This window comes from Aquarana catesbeiana, linkage group LG03 (assembly GCF_042186555.1).
Source record: "Aquarana catesbeiana isolate 2022-GZ linkage group LG03, ASM4218655v1, whole genome shotgun sequence".
Taxonomy (NCBI): Eukaryota; Metazoa; Chordata; class Amphibia; order Anura; family Ranidae; genus Aquarana; species Aquarana catesbeiana.
In genome coordinates this window covers 334,085,323-334,091,322 of record NC_133326.1, presented here as the reverse complement: position 1 = coordinate 334,091,322, position 6,000 = coordinate 334,085,323, and the positions used below count along the sequence as shown (strand labels likewise).

At 42.1% G+C, this 6,000-nt stretch overlaps 1 protein-coding gene across 1 annotated transcript in view; it reads left to right on the top strand.

The window, feature by feature from the left end:
- Nucleotides 1-2,596: 2,596 nt before the first annotated feature.
- CPLX2 (complexin 2) overlaps nucleotides 2,597-6,000 on the top strand; it is a 357,329-nt gene continuing 353,925 nt past the window's right edge. Inside the window, exon 1 of the mRNA XM_073620543.1 lies at nucleotides 2,597-2,879. The gene's annotated coding sequence lies outside the window, so the exon portion shown is untranslated. The remainder of the gene's footprint in view (nucleotides 2,880-6,000) is intronic.

Genomic DNA, 6,000 nt, shown 5'->3' with positions numbered 1-6,000 from the left:
TTTGGCGCCGGGCTTTGTCCCCATGCATTGCGACGCTCGCAGAGAATGAGCCTGGCATACAGTACATCGAGCGGAGTACACAGCCCGTGGACACAGCGGGACATCACAGGATCCTGAGGACAAGGTAAGTGGCTCAGGGTTACTGCTTTTGGTAATGAAAATTCACCCCGGGCCACACTCGGGTTTACCGCCAGGGAGGTTAAAGACCTGTAGTTTATACGGTATATGGAAGAACTTGGTGATAATAGCTTGATGCCCAAATATTTAATAGTTGATTGTGGAGCCCAGGATAAAACAGGGGAAACAGATATAGATTTTTTCAGACGGTCTGAGATTGTAATTTGTAACATGTGGGACTTGGTATTTACTTTGTATAGGGAAATCTGGCTGAATTTTTGTAACACCTTGGTAATATGCTCCAGAGAGGTCAATGGATCTGTGATGGAGAGAACTACATCATCTGCATATAAACCTGCTTTGTATTCCCCATCTTCTATTTTAAATCCTGATATATGCGAGTGCATACGAATAGCCTGGGCAAGAGGTTCCATTACTAGGGCAAATACCATAGATGAGAGGGGGCACCCCTGCCTTGTGCCGTTGGTTATGGGAAAGGAGTTAGAGAGAATATCAGAGGTGAGGACCTTAGCTGAGGGGTTGGAGTAGAGTGCTTTGATGACGCCGTTTATATATCCCATTAGTCCAAAGGCGTTTAACACCGCCTGGCTGTAACGCCAGTTCACACGGTCGAACGTCTTCTCAGCATCTAAAGACAGGAGCAGAGAAGGCGTCCGAGTTCACTCTGCCCATTGAAGAAGGTTTAGGGTGTGCCTTGTGCCATCTGAGGTTTGTCTGTTCTTAACGAATCCCACCTAAACTGGATGGATCAAGTGCGGGAGGATGTCTTCTAGTCTAGAGGCTATTATCTTGGCATAAATTTTTATGTCTGAATTGTGCAAAGAAATTGGCCTGTAGTTTGCCGGTGTAGTGGATGGTTTGTCTGCTTTAGGCAAGGTTACAATTATGGCTTCTAGGGACTCATTAGGGAATGAGGCTTAAAGGGCTGAATGATCGAACAGTTGCTGCCTAAAGTTATTATTATAATCTGAGATGTCTCTTTAACCACTTGTCGACCGTCCGCATTACATATACTGCGGGCGGTCAGCTCTATTGCATGAAACAACGTACCTGTATGTCATTTCATGCAATAGCCAGAGGGGGCGCCAAACAGTGGGTCAGGCGGACGCGGTGTCCCCCGCCCATCTGCAATCACTCCACAGAGAGGCAGAATGGGGATTTGCCTATGTAAACAAGGCAGATCCCCATTTTGACAGGGATGGACACAGTGATCTTGTGTTCCTGCTTAGCAGGAACATTGATCTCTGTGTTCATCCAGTGAAACCTTCCCCCACAGAGTTAGCAAGCACCCTCTAGGGATACACTTAACCCTTTGATCGCCCCTGGTGTTAACCCCTTCCCTGCCAGTGTCATTAGTACAGTAACAGTGCATATTTTTAGCACTGTTCACTGTAATAATGTTACTGGTTCCCAAAAAAGTGTCAGTGTTCGATGTGTTCACCGCAATGTCGCAGTCCTGCTAAAAATCGCTGATTGCCACCATTACTAGTAAAAAAAAAAATAAAAAATAAAAATGCCATAAAAATATTGCATAGTTTGTAGACTTGATAACTTTTGCCCAAACCAATCAATATACGCTTATTGGGATTTTTCTTTTAACCAAAACTATGTAGCAGAATACATATTGGCCTAAATTGATGAATAAATTTGATTTTTTTTAATTGGATATATTTTTTAGCTGAAAGTAAATTTTTTTTTCTTTTTTTAAATTGTCAGCCTTTTTTGTTTAGACCGCAAAAAAAAAAACTGCAGAGGTGATCATGTACCACCAAAAGAAAGCTCTATCTGTGGGAAAAAAAAGGACATCAATTTTATTTGGGTACAGCATCGCATGACCGCGCGATTGTCAGTTAAAATAACGTAGTGCCATATCACAAAAAATGGCCTGGTCATGAAGGGGGGTAAAACCTTTTGGGGCTGAAGTGGTTAAATCAGACATGATATCATTTATTATGTGCAATTTAATGTATAAGGTTGCACAACAAAGTTGAAAATGTATTTATGTATATCTGCGCATTGATACGGTGTGGCAGTAGACTATATTTGTTTTCCTGTTGATTGTATAGAAGATACAGTGACTTGTTTCCACACTTGTGGTGAATGACTGCAGGTTGCTACTGTAAATAGAAAAAGTATCATGATTGGTGCAGACACTCTGCATTGTCTTCAACATACACAATTCAGGTATTGCACTGCAATCAGCTAAGAGCCACCTCTGCAGTAATAAAGGTATACTTTATGTTACATGTGAATTTCATTAAACCGTGCTTGCTTTAATCATAGGGATTGTAAGTCATAGTCATTTTATATTAAACACATTTTTATTTTGTTTGTTTCTCACCCCTTGCTACCACTACCTTAAAAAAAGACTTAATAGGTTCTTTTACGTTTCCATAGAACGATAAGGTCTGGGGCCAGACAAGTCAGCTGTTAGTCTGCAAAGGACATAGAAAGAGACGGCATCAGGGTGAGATAGTGCAGGTCTGCCTGGGAGAGTGGATGCTACAAATTCAAGCAATGTATAGGATGTGCTAGTTTCACCGCCAGGCGTGAGCGAGCTATTTTTAGAAACCTTTTCTTGCAGAGCAAGAGTGGGAGAGCTGTTAAGTGGTAGAGAGATACAGAAATATAGTGACAGAAAGAGAAAGCAAGCAAAAAGACTGAAAAATACAAAGCCACAAGCTCTGACTCCATCTCAGGAACACAGTAACATAGCAGCATCCATATCCTTCCTCTGTGAGGTAGGTTCATATATTTTACTAACAGTCTGTCTAATGTTTGACTAGCATTGGTCGTGTAGGCCCAGCTGCATGTGTTTCATTATGAAAGCAGGCACAGCACTTAGCTTGTGCTGTTGAGGATGGTGTATTATAATCTAGATCAGGAATCTTCAAACTACGGCCCTCCAGCTGTTGCTGAACTACACATCCCATGAGGCATTGTAAAACTCTGACATTCACAGACGTGACTAGGCATGATGGGAATTGTAGTTCCTGAACAACTGGAGGACCGTAGTTTGAAGACCCCTGATTCTAGATGGTGATGGCGAAATGAAGGCTGTGTCTAATCCTGCTAGGGATGTGTATCTGTTTCAGCACCATGAATGAGAGGACAGCTCCTCCTGGTTTCCCAGCTTCATACCAAAGCAGACACTTTAGATGGGCAATTAGACTGCAGGGCTGCGCTAAACCTGAATTGTCCCCTTGCTGTTTAATCGCTACATGTGCAGCCACTACTGTCCAGTGTAAGTCCATGTCAACAAGCAACCCCTGGGTGATTCCCCAGTGTAATTCTCTCCTTGTTGGTCAAACATTCTACTGATCTCAAATAGTTGCATGCATAACTCTGAGATCTTTGTGATTAACAGATACCCAATTTCAGACTAAAAATATTATGCAATCCATTCTTTGCACATTTACTAATTATACATTGTGTTGAATTGAAGTAAAATAAAGAAGGTAACTTGACAGAAATTTCTGACTTGTTCTATCATGCTAGCTTTCTATGCATACTTTCTTAAATCTTATTCTGCATCAGCATTTCAATGCAAATATCCTGTTGCAAGCAAACGGTTGTTTGTGGACCAAAAGTGGGTCCCTACCATTTATATGACACAAATAGACATAAAAACTAAAAATCTTTTAAGAAGCGGCACAGATGAGTGGATGCATTGGTTAGCATTGTTGCCTCGCAGCTGAGCTCATTTCCTACAAGAACATCTGTATGGCTTTTGTACATTTTCCCCTGTCTATGTAATTTTCCACCAGGTATACTGGTGTCTTCTTAAAAGTAAAACGTGTAGGCTATTTACATTGTGACCAAATTGGGCTTAGTGTGCTCATGCATGTCTTTGTGTGACTGTAGTTGGGTCAATAGATTGTAAGCTGCCCTATATTGAGGGGACTGCCATGAATGGTTCTTTATACTCTTGTTTAATATCTATACAAGAAATATAGGGGTCAATTCACTAAGAGTTAAATAGCGGCAAATAAAATGCTGTAAAATAACGCATGCGGTAAATCAGTTGTAAAAGTTCAAGTCACTAAGAATTTAGCTTTAAATTTCGATTTTCGATTGTTTGGTAACTACCGCATTTTCTCATGTGGTAATGTATCGCATGTATCAGTGGTTAAAGGATGTTTAAGGTAATTTCCCTATAATATTTTACTTTTTAACATGTTTGTTATTTTTCTTTTGCAAAAAACAATTTACAGTACTCTGTATTTGAAGGCATTGAAATTTGAACTACCTTCTCAAATTTATGTCTCATAATGCTTGATAATCCAAGCTCCTTTACTAAATACATCATGCCATACATTCATACAAATGTGTTTTTGTAAATGTATGGCCTACTAGAGTTGTTGAAAGTTCTCTTTTCTATGTTTTTGACACAGTTCTGTGCTGCTACCTATGTTTATACTGTGAAAGCTAAAAAAAACTGGACTGTATTTTTTTTTTAACATTTTTTTTAAATGTTTATTTATTTTTCATGTTCCTATCCAAGTTTAACTTGTTGTAATGGTGTATAAGTATTACAGTGGCCACTTCAAGAGGTCACTTCTAGCTAAAGTAATTGGCTGGGGTCCATTGTTGTACATTTGTAAACGTTTACTTTAACCACTTGCTGAAGAGCCGCCGTCATTATATAGCGGCAGGTCGGCTAGTTCCCGCAAATTGCCACAACCGTACGTTGGCTGCTTAAAGAGCCATAGCAGGCAGCCGCAATGTCTGCTGGCCACCCCTGATCATGGGCACGAGAGCCAGAATGGAGATTTGTGTATGTAAACACACAAATCCCCTTTCTGACAGGAGAGGAGAGACAAATCGTCTGTTCCTAGTAATTAGGAACAGCGATATGTCTCCTCCTCTAGTCAGTCCCATCCCCCCACAGTTAGAAACACTCTTGAGGGAACAAATTCAACCCCTTGATCGCCCCCTAGTGTTAACCCCTTCCCTGCCAGTGACATTTACACAGTAATCAGTGCATTTTTATAGCACTTTTTATAGATGCTGGCCCCCTCATAGTGGCATGGGAATGCCTGCCTCTCCTTGTTGGCCTCCCATAAATGATGAGGGGAGGGAGTTATTATCCAAATTTAATAGAAAATGGAAATGCGTGATTGGATGCACTTTATTGAATGAAAAGTGGTGTTTGGTGCACTTTAACCACTTTCCGCCTGGTCTATAGCAGAATGCCGGTGGTTCAGTTATACTGACTGGGCGTCATATGATGTCCAGCAGGATAACATCCTGGCGCGCTCCCGCAGGGGCACACAGCGATCAGTGGTGCTGTGTGTCAGTCTGACACACTGCATCTCCGATCGTAGTAAGGAGCCTCTGACAGAGGCTCCTTACAATGTGATCAGCTGTGACCAATCACAGCTGATCACAGCGTGAACCAGGAAGTACCAGTAAATGACTTTCCTTGGTTCGTGCTGACAGGGAGAACTGATTGGTGGCTCTCCCTGTCAGAGGGGGGTGGTCTGTGCTGATAATCAGCACATTAATTATCAGCACAGCCCCCATGAGAGGTGCAGATCAGATGCCAGTCAGTGCCCCATCATTAACGCCAGGCAGTACCCATAAAAGTGCCAATCATTGCCCACACAAGTACCAATCAATGCCCACCAAAGTGCCAATCAGTGCCCATCACAGTGCCAATCAGTGCCCATCAGTAATACATGTCAGTACCTCATCATTAGTGCTGCCCATCAGTGCCATCTATTAGTGTCCATCACTGCCACCTGTCAGTGCCAATCAGTGCCGCCTATCAGTGCCCATCAGTGCCGCCTATCAGTGCCCATCAGTGCAGCCTGTCAGTGGCCATCAGTTCTGCCTGTCAGTGCCCATCAGTTCCCCCTG